Source organism: Cavia porcellus, unplaced genomic scaffold (genome assembly GCF_034190915.1).
Source record: "Cavia porcellus strain 051 isolate PalLab524CR breed Dunkin Hartley unplaced genomic scaffold, mCavPor4.1 scaffold_4, whole genome shotgun sequence".
Classification (NCBI taxonomy): domain Eukaryota; kingdom Metazoa; phylum Chordata; class Mammalia; order Rodentia; family Caviidae; genus Cavia; species Cavia porcellus.
The window spans coordinates 79,228,646-79,242,746 of record NW_026947487.1 but is presented as its reverse complement, the minus strand read 5'-3'; positions in this window follow the sequence as shown (position 1 = coordinate 79,242,746).

The window sequence follows — 14,101 nt, the reverse complement described above, 5'->3', positions numbered from 1 at the left end:
TGATGAGCCAGGCAGGACTGCAGAGCCACCATTCTAGGGCTATCAACTAAGTTTGAGCCTTGAGATAAGGGGTCATGATCTCCAAGGGCAGAAAATTTTGCACATCAGAGCTGATGCACTGTCCCCCTAAACATCAAGTGCTACCTCACTGTGTTATGCATATTGGTCTTTCTGCATAGCCTTCTCTCCACAGAGGTGGATTCAGTCCTACATAGTCTAGTTCACAGCACTCACGTATCTCCTGCCAATTCACAGGAACTCATCCTCAAGCCACTTCCTTCTTCACGAATTAAGTCCAGGTAAGGTCTTGGGACAAGGCCTTTGTTCTGATAAACCTTTATCCTGGCCCAGTATAACACTCCTTGGCCCCTAATAATTAAAACTATGACTTAATATCTTTATTCTTGCAATGGGTTGCACTGGAAGTAGTAGACTGAAAGTACCCCAGGGTGAAAACAGAGACCTCTTGGACTGACTGGATTCATGCACGCACAGCTGCACGAGACTGAAGAAAGGGGGGGCTCATTGAATGGGCCTAAAAGTGCACTCCATATACAGGACTATGTGGAAATTATAGGTCCATAAAAGAAAGCCTTTGTGTGTGAGAGAGCCAGATAGGCAGAAGAAAAATCATAGTTCCCCTATAAGCAAAGTGCAATCTTGCCTCAACAACTGGAATTTTGTAAGAAGGAATACAAAGAACTCTTCCTCTTAGATATAAGGCAATTCCACACATAGCATAAAATTTGGTAACCAGAATTACTTGTCAGTTTAAGAAACAAAAGCCAAAATTAGATATGATTGCTAAAGGAGATTCTGACATCTAGTCACATATGAAACAGTGACGACTTCTTCACAAAGCCAGCTGTTAAATAACTCAGATCTTCTGCGAACCATAAATCACCAAGGAACCACACTGATTTTTGTTTGTGTATACAAGAATAACAAGAATACATTTGTTTATAGGAATCAAATATGACAAAATAACAAAAGGAAAGCTCGATAATACCATGACTGTCAAGTTTGTCATGATTTAATAAATCAAGGCCAACACTTGGAGGACAAAATCCTACATGGGAAGCTGAAAATGGTGCTTTTATTGTGAAGAACACTGACTGTAGTTTCATTTTAAAATGTCTGCTAGCTTAGAAGAATAATTTGTCTATGAGGAAGTGCAAGGACATCTGGGAATGAGACGGAGATTTTCTCTTAAATATCTTATAAATGCATGTATGATGACTGCATCGTATGACTGCTTGTTGAAATAGCATTTTAATCAAAACTGCCTATATAAGAATATAGGCCATATTTAAAGAGTCATCTATACTGGCAATTATGGTTCCTAATGAATGTCTAGCAACTGCTGTACTTTTGTTTTCAATATCATTACATATCTAATTATATTTACACTTCAGGATTTACAAGTCTTTTTGCATCCGCATGCCCAGGACTATTAATTTCTAAACTACTATGTCAGTACTTAAAAACCCATTCCAAATAGAAATCAATTATAATAGATACTGTTGATGCAAAGTGCAAGCATCATAACAATATGACCTATTTTTTTTTCAGAAAGAATAGCCTAAGATGCAGAAAAAATATCAACATCTCATTAATGACTTACTCCAAACTTATTAAGAAAAATATACTTCTCCCATCACAACAGAAAACCTAGGAAATCAATCATTTTTAAGAAATTTCTACTTAATGCAAAGTGAATTTTATTTAAAATAAGATACTTCCTTCCAGTTTAATCATAGCTATCATTTTAAAATCAAACAAGTAGCTTCCACTCCATGGACACATACTCATACACAGAGAAAGCAAACAGTATGGAATGCTTTTTTCACAAAAGATGCATAGGAGAGGATGAACTAGAAGAAACTCTCTTAAACTTATAGGAACCTATTGATTTGCCTTGGGAAAATCTCCTTCCAATACAAGATTTCTTTTCATTGAATGGATGAAAGTCACTTAAATTTAGGCTAAAATGTCATGCTTTTACAGATTTTATAGATGATAGCAACAAACTATTTGACAGGGTGACATGAAAATCAGACTCTTGATATTTTCAACCTTCACAAATAAACAAAGTATATGTTATGTGTATTTGTTTCATGTTTAAAATTAAGCTGTTTCAAGGATTTGGAGAATACATATACAAACTCAACTGAATTTTCTTAAAAACTCTTTTTAGTTCAGGAATACAGGACCGCACTTGCTTCCCACGTGCCAGATATCATAAATTGTGGCCTCTGACAGTGATCATGTGATATAGTTTGTGCCTAGATGTCACCCAAAGCCTCATAAGGTCATAGGTAGGGTTTTTACAGAGAAGCTAGATCTAGAGGTTGTGATGCAGGGAATATTAATATTTACATCAATACATTTAGAGTTAAGTATGATGAAAGGCAGTAACTCACATAAGTCATTGATTAATCAAAAATAATATTTTTCTTACGAAGAGAAAAAGAGAATTATATAGAAAATTACATAATGCTACTATCCATGCAAATCATGTTATTGGAATAACTCTGGTCTTTTTCTGTACATTTTTATTACATCTGAGACAATGTACTATGAAAAATCATGGGTCGGTGGTGTATGCCTGTAACCTCAGTGGAGCTAGGGCAGGAGGATCACTCTGAGCTCGAAACCAGCCTGGACTACATAGTGAGTTCAAGTTCAGGCTGGACTACATAGTGAGATCCTGTATTAAAAAAAAAATGTTTCATTGTTTACTTAAAACATTTTTTAGATATTTCAATAATTGCTTTTTGTAAATTAACTAATCATTAGTATCACTGAGTTTTTTTTTTCCAGCATGTATATATTTTTATGTTCATGATTCGAGAAAGGAAGGTTGAATTAATTTTCCAAAGGATCGTAGCTTCTTATGACACACTTACCAGGACTTGAGGCAAACCCTTTCCAGGAATCACCTGGCACCAACCAAGGGGCTATACTCAGAGGCTGAAGCACCCCCACTCGAGCTACTTTGTGTAACTCCGCTGCCTGGCCAGCAGCCCTGAGCATCTGCTTTGTGCGTCCAGTTTGTAATGAATTAAAATTATTTTGAATGTGCCTTTTCAAGTTCTGATCTCAGTGATGAATGGAATCTATCATTCCGAGGCTGCAGAAAAAGTCCTGCAGGTTCAGGAAAAAGGTACTTAAAACTTAGTAAGTATTATTACCTAAATTTTGAATTTTTAGTAAATCTAAGAGCATGACAAAAACCAAGGTGGCCGTTGACTTCCATTTCTAAATGATTTGGTAGAATTTAAGCTGACAAATAGCTTTAGCACACTCTATAGAGAAACACTTTTTAAAATAATGGAAGGGAACACAGAGCAGAAGCATCTATTCCAGCAAAACACAGATGAAAATATTTAATTAAGTCAGTCTGAGGAACAGGTTCCAGCATGTGTTCTTAAAATACAATGAACACTTATTACAATTATTGTGTGTCCATCACTTCTTAAATACTTCCTTGTTTCAATTCTCCTTTCCTATTCTCAAAGTCCCAGCAGTACTGGCATTTATTAAATGCTATTTCATTCTATTATTAATTTATGCTGTTAGTTTTATTTATCTAAAACATTTATAACTGTACATTTATATATTGCTACCTACTTCTTTAGAATCATTTAAAGCAATACATTTAATTCACAAGTATTTACTCATTGCTAGCAGCAACACAGTATATTCAAAGCCATACAGTGTCTTAAATAAATTCTGAATTTCTCTTTTTTTTTGAACTTTCATTCTATTAGTACATATTTGTAGTACATAATGATTTCATTCATCATGGGAATTTGGTAAAATGAATTTTAAAATATCAAATTTTTATATTATATGGCCTGATTGAACTAGAACAAATGCATAAGTAACAGAAACATCTTGAAAATATTTCTTAGTTTTAATTCTGGTAAGGAAATATGGGATAGGACAATAAATAAAAAGAGTTAGGTTTTAATTATGCCTTTTATATTTTAAAATTGAGATGTTACAAGGTATGGGAAAGAAACTCTAAATCAGCTTACTTATAGAGATATGTGGTGTGAAGTCTCTGTCTCTTATGCCAACTATAGATTCTTCTGGAAAACACTGATAATTTATAGGACAAAAGACTGTTTCATGGTGGATGTCCCTTTCTGATAGAGACACCTGCCATATTGGATCCAACCTGATAGAGACAAGCACCCAAACCGCAACCCAGAACTCACTTACTTATCACAAAGCACCAGCCCTGAAATTGAACCTGAATACTGAGATTTTAGTTTAAACAAAAAACGCATATCTTAACATTTTTTGTCTTCAAAGAAAAATAAATAATGGGCATGTCATTATTCACCATGCCTAGAGTAGGGCCTATTCTAAGGACTTTATTTTAACTTGGTCAAATCTGCAAAGTCTGCATTTACAAATATATTCTGATTTACTGAGAATTAAATACTCAACTTATTTCTTTTGGGAAATGGCATTCCATCCATAACACAGAATATAGTTTTGGTTTTAAAATTACTTTCAGAAGCAAAAATACTCTTATTTAGTCATAAAGAGCAGCAGCAGAGATTTTGACATTCATTGGCTTTACTGGTTAACAGACCTGGGTCTTCAATTTGCACTTTTTATATCCCTTTTAGGCCATGTTGTTTAATAGATGACTTGGAAAACCATGAGAATTCCAGCTACTGTCACTAAATATATCATTTGATATTAAATTTCAAGCAAAATCTATGTCATGAAATCAGCAAAGCATCACCTACTTGCTCCTTCCCTAAGGAGGCTGGCATTTAAAGAGGACAGGTAATCAAGAACGGGCAGGCTCTGAGATTGCTTTCCGTATCATTTTATATATACCTCCAACACTCACTTTAAAAGCCCTGATTATTTTCGGCCCCCATTACCCTGTTTGTCTGCTTTTCCCTCTCCAAAGTTTGCACTGCAGAGGCTTTGCTCACATCCACCCTATCATTTGCTGCACTTACATCCTCTTCCCCCGTCTCTTGCCTTTCCTCTTCTCTAACAGCAGTCTCCCTCTTATTTATCTCCTTTTGGAAATTCACATAGTAGGACAACACACCAAATGGACTTTAAGACTTCCTGCTGTGTTTTGTTTTGTTTGGATTCTTTGTGAGCCCTTCCTTATGTTCTAGCACTGCAAGGGGTCATATTTATCGTATGTGTTTCTGATTTAATCGTAGGCTCATACAACTCCTCAAGGAGTCCTGATTCCTTTTGTTGTAAATGATAGTAGAAACTCAGTATCTGTGTGCTACATGAGTCATTAAGGCCTGATAAGATTCAGTTCAAGGAAATATATGTTCATATACTAACCAGTATATATGCAGATATCTATAAATATTTCCATGTTTAGCCAGCTTCACTAAGTTAAAAGGGACTTTATAGCTATGTCTCCAACTCTAATCTATTACCACATAGATACTCTCTCACCCTTGCATATATGTAATCAGTCATATCAACAGTGATAAATCTACATTCAACATCCATTTGATGAACATTTCTACCCCCATAAACAAGAATAGTACCATCAGAACTGTTAATACATACCCTATAGAAAACGAGCTAACCAGCTGGATTTCAGTGGTTGCATACAGCCTGTCTGCCTGCCCTCCTTTCCTCTTTCTTTTCTCCCTCCATCAAAGGTGAGTGGATAATTATTTCCTCCCTCCCTCTTTTTCTTTCTTCCTTCTTTCCTTCCTTTTTTTCTTCTTTCCTTTCTTTTGTCCTTCCTTCCTTTCATTAATCTTGCAGCCACTAATCATTTCTAAAGTCCTAGAGGCCAACACTTTCCCACTCCATTCAGTGGGGCTGAGTCATGCATTTTTAATTCTATTACATTGTACATGTCACCATCTATATTCTATCCTGGCAAACAATGACCTCCCAATGAATTGCATTATATATTTGCATATAATAATGTATATTCATCATTCTATAAATCTCTATTTGTTTTGACACGTAGTGCCATCTATCTACCATTACATTATCATACATCATTTCCCAAAATATCTGTATTTCAGCTATTCAATATTCCCCCCAACGTATTCCAAATCCTGAGATTTCTGAATTTTCCTTCCACTTCTATAAGTGTGAGTTTTCCAGAGTATCTTGAAATTGGTGCCATAGTTACATTTCCTTTACAGATTGATTTATTTTACTTGGCAACATGTAGTTAAGAATCATCCATACGTTTTCATTATTTGGTAATTGTTTTCTTTTAATACTAAATGATGTCCCATTGTGGCTTTATGGTTAATTATCTACTCACCTTTAAAGGGCATATGGGTTTTTTTTTTTTTTTTTTATCTTTGGCAATTAGCAGTAAAGCTGTTATAAACACCCATTTGTGGCATTTTGTGAACATAACTGTTCACTTTAGTTGTTGCAAGTCCAGGATTGAAATTTCTGGATTGTATTTAACGACATATGTAGCTTTGGCAAAAATGACCAAATTATTTTTTTAATATGGATTTGTCTTTTGCATTCCCATAACTAAAGACTGAGAGTTTCTGTTTCTCTGTATCTTTGCCAGCTCCTGACATTGTCAGATTTTTGGATCTTATCCATTCTAGTAGATGTGAAGTGACATTTCATTATGTTTTAATTTGGAAATCTCTAATAGGAAATGACATTGAATCTCATTTTATATGATTTCTTATCATTGAAATATTTTCTTTAGCGAGGTATCTGTTCAGACATGTAGTCCATTATTTAATTATGTTATATGTTTCCTGATTAAGAGTTTTTGTATATTTAGGTTACAAATTCATTGCTAGATACATGCTTTTATGACATATTTTATTCAGTTTAAATGTGTTTCTTAAAGAAAAATTTTTAAATTTTAACAGTTTCAATTTAAACATTTTCTTTGGTTGGACTTTTGTCAATATGTCTGAAAATTCACTGAACAAACAAGCATATATATTTTCTCCTGAAATATTACATTTATATCTATAATCTACTTTTTCTTTTTTATTTTTATTAGTACATGTTTGTAACACATGATCACATTCCTCATGGGGAGTTGGTATATGTATATAACACAGTTTAAATCCACTTTTAATAGATTTTATGAGAGGTATAACTTCTATAGATTTGTATCTTGGCACCATTTTGCTTAATTTTTATTATTTTGGCATGCAGACATTGTATTGTCCCAGAACTATTTGTTGGATAGGACAGCTTGTCTACACTGAATTGCTCTTTCTCCTTTATCACGATCATTCAACTGTTTCTTTTTGGTTTTCTTTATAGGTTTTCTGTTGGGTTACACTAGTGTTTGAATATATTTCAGCAAATTCATGCTGTTTACATTACTGTTGCATTATAGTCCTGAAGTAGTAGGTCTTTTTAATATGTAAAGTAAAATGCAAGTGAAGGCTCCAGTTTTGATTTTCTTTGTTTAGTATTTTGGCTGTTCTTTTTCTTGTATTTTCATAGGAGCATTTGCGACATTGTATTTATTGCTACAAAACAGATTACTGAGATGTCAATCAAGGTACACTGAACATATAGATCGAGTTTGGAAGCACTGTTATCTGTGCATTATTTACTTTCCAATTCAATATATATAAAATATTTCAACTTCTACTTATCTCTGAACTTCTTCATCAGACTTACATAGTTTTCAGCATATACATACTATAAATGCTTGGTTAAATTTATAACTAAGTATATAACTGTGCTATATGAAATTTTTAAAATTTTAAACTTAGATGTTCCTTTTTGGTATACAAGAAAGCAGTAGATTTTTATGCTTATAAAACTTTTGTTATGCTTCCATTTTTGTTTAGTTTTTCACTGATTTTGTTGTTGTTTAACCAATGAAGAATTTCTATATTCATAGGCATGTCATTAGTGAAACAAATTTGATTTTTCCTTAGTCTGTATAAACTTTCTTTCTTTTTGTTATCTTTTTTACATTAGCTAGGGCTTCCAGTGTGACACTGATTAAGACTCTCGAGATATGAAATTCTGGAGTTGTCCTGATACTAACACAGTAGTGTCTAGTTTCTAATTATTAAGTATACCAGATGTAGTTTTTTCTGTAAATGTTCTTTATCAAGCTGAGAAAAGCCACCTATACTCTTGGTTGTAATAAACGTACAATGGACTTTGTCAAATATTTCTCCTGCATAAATTTAAATGATTAAATGACATTTTTGTACCTTATTTATTTGAAAAAAAGACTGCAATAACTAGTTTTCAAATTTTGAAATAAATATGTAAACAGGAATAAAAAATGTCACTGTGTAGTGAGATATATACTTCTTTACTTCTTTCTTTCTTTCCTTCTTTCTCTCTCTCTCTTTCTTTGTTTCTTTCTTTCTTTTTTTCTTTCTTTCTTTCTTTCTTTCTTTCTTTCTTCCTTTCTTTCTTTCTTTCTTTCTGTTTCTCTTGTTTTTCCTTAAACATTGATAATTGATCCCAGGATTTTTGCACTTATCTACTAACCCATTCTTTTTCATTTTTTTATATTGATAGAGTCTCATTTTTCCCAGGCTGGGCTTGAATTCTCTCATTCCTCCTACCTCAGCTTCTCAGAGTGTTGGAATTACAAGAATGAGTTACCACACCTGGTTGTGGTGTTTAATTCTTTATATGTTATTGAATGGTCCCCAGTCTTTTATGCACCAGGCAGAGGTTTTGTGGAGACAGTATTTCAATGGGATTGGTAGCATGATTTCAGAGTCAGCCTTTTTTGTTTGTTTGTTTGTTTGTTTTTAAACCGGGAATCAAACTTGTGACCTTTTACTTGCCAAACAGGTGCTTATGTTTCTGAGCTAATCCTGATGAGCGTGCAACTTAGATTCCTTCCATGTGCAATGAACAATCAGGTTCCAGCTCCTGTAAGGGTCCAGTGTCACCACTGTCCTGGCAGGAGCAGACTCAGTCAGTAATGCTAGACATGGAAGCCAGCTGCAAATACAGTTGAAGATTTACTCACTTGCCCACTGTCACCCCCAGCTATGAGAGGTTGGGAACACTTGCATTATTGGGTTTAATTTAATAATATTTTGATAAGGACTTTTATTTTATTTACTAGTGACATGGAGTGGCAGCTGTTCTTGTGAGTACCTTGTATCGTATTTTGCTCGTAAGTAAATGCTGGTCTCATAGAATGACTTTAACAATATCACCTGCTTCTATTTTAATGAACAGATTTCAGAGACCGGTAGGATGCATCAGTCAATCCATCTGGACCTGGTTCTATTTTTGAAGTTTGATAACTATTGATTCAATTTCTTTATTACATATAGATGTATATTGTTTCTCTCTCTCTCTCTCTTTTAGTTTGTATCTTTCATCTACTTGATTCATTTTATTTAATTTTACAAATTAAATTTTAAAATTATGAAATTTATAAATTTTTATAGTATTTTACTAGCCTTTAATGTTTTTAGCATCATGAGTTATGCCCACCCTGTATGATTGATAACAATCATTATCTATGCACTCTTTCTTTTCTTTCAGCTTGGCAGGTTTATTAATTTCTTTAATCTTTTCATGGTCCAGCTTTTGATTCTGGTAATATTCTCTAATTTTCTTGGTTTCAATTTCATTGGTTTCTGATATAAATTTTATTATGTCTTTTATTCTCTTTCCTTAGGACTAAATGCTAATTCTTTCTATATTTTTTTAAGTTGCAAGCCAAGCTTATTGATTTTAGATCTCTCTTCAAACATATACATGTGTGTTATGCTATAAATTTCCCTATAAACACTGTTTTTAGCACATCCACAAATTTTGACAAGTTGAATGTTCATTTAGTTTAATGAACACTCACTTCAAAATTTTTCTTAACTTTCTTTTTTACGTGCTGTTTATTTTTAAATGTTTTGTTTTGAAATGCATTTGTTTAATTTCCACATATTTATGACTTTCCAGAATCTCCATATTCTTGAGTTTTATGTCATTAGATAGTTAAATCACTATGATTTATTTTTGCAAATACATTTAGTCTTTCTTTATAGCCCACCATATGGCCTGTCTTTCTTATGACATGTGCCTATTATCGTGGGTATAAGGTTAGTCTGATTTTGGTAGACAGTCTGAAAATGACAGATTGGGGGATCTAAAGCATTTTAAATGGTTTATATCCTTACTGATATTTTCCTTTCTTGAGCTATAAATTATTGGAAGAGAAGTATTTAAGTGTCCAACTCTAATACATTCATCTACTTCTTTAAGTTCATTCAGTATTTGCTTCATATTTTGAAGACTATCTTGTTAGAAAAGTACACTTTAAAATTATTGTATTTTCTTGGATTATTGACTTCTTTGTTATTATATCTTGCCCTTTAATTTGAGAATTTTAATTGTTGTGAAACTTTTCTGTACAAAATTAACATAGCAGGAACTAAAACAGTTTTCTTTCAATTAGCCTTACATAATACATATTTCCTCATTCCTTTATGTAAATCTGTGCTTGTTTGTTTGAATTCACTTTCACAGCCTCTGTTTTTTGTTTGGTGTATTTATACAATTCATATGAAACTGAATATTGATATAGTTTAAACAATCTACCATTTTTGGAACGTTTCTATTTAATATTTGGTGGGTTTTCTCCCATCTGCAATTTTTCTGCCTTCTTTGGTTTCTTAAGGGGCTGGGGATTTAGCTCAGTGGCATTAAGCATCTGCCTTGCAAGCAGGCGATCATGAGTTCGATCCCTGGTACCGATAAAAAATGAAAAAGACAAAAAAAAAAAAAAAAAAAAAAAAGGTATTTCACATTGGGGCCTGAAATCCAGTCCCAGGTCTTGACCATGCGCTCCATGCACAGGGAAAATTTGAATCTTTGCTCCCAGGTGGTAAGACCATGCCCTGCATCTGAAATCACCCTAAAACCTATGGGAGGTACCAGTGGGCCTAACCAGACCAGGCTCAGCCACCTCCAAGCATCATGCAAGGCCCGGAATCCAGTCCCCAGCCCTGAATATGTGGCGGTTTAATTCCAGTGCGCAGGGAAGCCTTAGAACTTCACTTCCAGGCACTAAGACCATGCCCAGTGTTTGAAATCACCAGACAACACACGGAGTCCCTGTAGGACCAACTGGCCCATACCCAGTGAGGTCCAAATGACAAGTAGTTGCCAGCAGTCTGCACTGGGAGCCAAAATTGGGCCAGGTGATTTCCAGTGCACTAAGGAAGCTTTGAAACATGGCTCAAAACCCAGAAATAGGCATGACTCCTGCCGGCACTGAGGAATGCCATGCCACCCTGGGACCTTGTTCTGGGGCCCGCAAGCTTCCTGCGCAATCCTCACTGGTCCTGGAAAACACATGCTGCCCTCTGACCTTGGCCTGCACAGCCACCTGCTTCCTGTGCAACTTTAGCCAGCACTTAGGAACATTATCCTGCCCTAGCCCCTTGGCCTGGGCTCAGCAGATGTGCAGACCCAGGACATCCACTGGCCCCTCAGGAACACTTCTTACCTCCAGGACCTAATTCTCCTGGTAGCTTAGAATACAGCAGATTAATTGTGCTAGCTTGAAGGGAGATTCAGTAACTGCCTCACCCAAACCGAAGATCTCAGCAGGTTCCAGTCAGTGTGGTGAATATGGCCATAAAATAGAGATGTACAGTGGGTAAGTAAGGCCGGTAGTAAATCTCCAGACCTTGGTGCATCTGAGAAGAGTGTGGGTGACCTCTTGCTGTACACAGAAAGCATCAGGCAGGGTGAAGAATGTGCCAATAAGGACTCTCCCAACTTGGAGAAAATCAAAAGGGCTCATGAGATACACAGGCACACAATAGTGACACAGTGAAGGCCTTAGCCAAAACAAACATTGTAAACAGGGAGATTTGGTGACCTGGAATAACCTGCAGTAATAGCAGGAACTAAAAGTTGACCTACATCAGTACTACTAGGCTTGTCAGTCCATGAAGAATACAGGACTCACCCAACATGCCCTGAAGTGGGAAGTCAGGTGACTGGCCTACTTCTTCATTGAGGGACCCAGCAATTGAAAAACATCAACCTTACATTAGGACCCCAAGATACACACTTCCAACAGTTGACACTAGTGGGATTAAAACACCAAGTATTAACTTAAAATGGGAAAATGACAAAATGAAAAAGCAAAATGCAATCTCAAACATCTAGTCCACCAGGAGCAAGTACAGGAGACACTGAAATAGAAGACTTCAAAAGTAACACACCAGAAATCTCTGAAAAGATATTGAGTGAAATAAAAATAACAACTCCAAGAGGCTATAGAGAAAATCAAATTCGAAGTACTCTCCTATGTAAAGATAGAAATAACAACCATATTAAAGGAGTTACTGAGCACAGCTAAAGAAGAAATAGAGAAAAAAGTACAGGAGCATGGGAAACTGATTGAAACCTTGAATGAACAATATAGAAAATAAGCAGAATTCATGAAATAAACTCAAAGAGACATCCAAGAAACAAAAATTCTATTCAGAGCTGGCAAAATGGTTTAAATGAAGCTGAGGATAGGATTTCAGACCTTGAAGACAGGATTGTAATTAGTGATCGTGAAATGATATAACTTTTAAAAATAACAAAGCAGCATGAAATGACAATCCAGCAGCTTCAAGATGATGCCAAGAAAAACAATATAGATTAATAAACATTAGTGAAGATGCAGAAGTCAATGCAAATGACATACCCAAAATATTCACAGAAGTAATAGTAGAAAATTTCCCAAACATGGAGAAAAAATCTGATATGCAGATAAGTGAGGCATATAGAACACCATGCAGTCACAACCAACATAAATCTATATCCATATATATAATAATTAAGATCTTAGACATACAGCACAAAAACAGAGCACTAGAAGCTATTAGAGAAAAAGATACAACTCTCCTACCAAGGAAAGCCCAATAGAATCACAGCAGACTTTTCAGCACAAACCCTCAAATCAAGATGTGTTTGATGTGAGGTATTTCAAGTCCTGAAAGCAAACAACTTTCACCCAGATTGATGTACCCAGAAAACATTTCATTCAAATTTAATGGAGAAACAAGATGCTCCATGACAAAGAAAACTAAAGAAAGTCATTCACGTCCACCAAACCAACCTAGAAAGAGTATTGAAAGACATACTAGATAGAGATAAAAATTACCACAATCCCCAGAACAACAGAAAGAAACCACTAGGTAGGACAAAGGGCAGGCAATTAAACAATGGGGAAAAGCAGAAAGCAAACAACTGGAACATAACATGGCTAAGTCGAGGCAGAATCTATCAGTGATATCCATAAATGTAAATGGCTTCAATTCACTTATCAAAAGAAACAGGTTGACAGAATAGATCAAGAAACAAGATCCCATAATATGATGTATTCAAGAAACACATCTGACCCAAAAGGAAACTTGTAGATTAAAAGTCAAAGGATGGAGAACAGTATTCCATGCAACAGGAGCCCAGAAAAAAGCAGGATTAACTATTCTGTTTTCAGACAACGTGAATTTCAAACCTAAAATGATTAAAAGACATATAGAAGATCACTAATACTCATTAGTGGATAAATTCAACAGAAACAACTAACAATTGCTAACATATATGCACCAAATACAGGAGCCCAACTATATAAGACAGATAATAACAGACATGAAAAAACAAATACACAAGAATACAATTGTATCAGGGGATCTTAATACCACATTGTCACAAAGAGATAGATCAACTAGCCAAAAAGTCAGCAAAGAAATACTAGAACTGAGTCATACCTGTGAGCAATTGGACTTAGTAGATGTTTACAGAGTGTCCCACCCAAGCACATCAGGATACACAATCTTAGCTATGCATGGGATATTCTCCAAAATAGATCATATATTATCCCATAAAACATTCTTAAATAACTACAAAGGTATTAAATTATCCCATGTGTAATATCAGACCATAGTATACTGAAATTGATTAATGGCAAAATAAATTGCAAAATCTGCATAAATACATCGAAATCTGAATAGAAATGTTTTAAGCAACCAGTGGGATACAGATGAAATTAAAGAAGAAATAAAGTAATGCAAACAGTTCAGTGAAAATGTGGAAAAAACATACTGTAATCTGTGAGGTGCAATGAAAGCGGTCTTAAGAG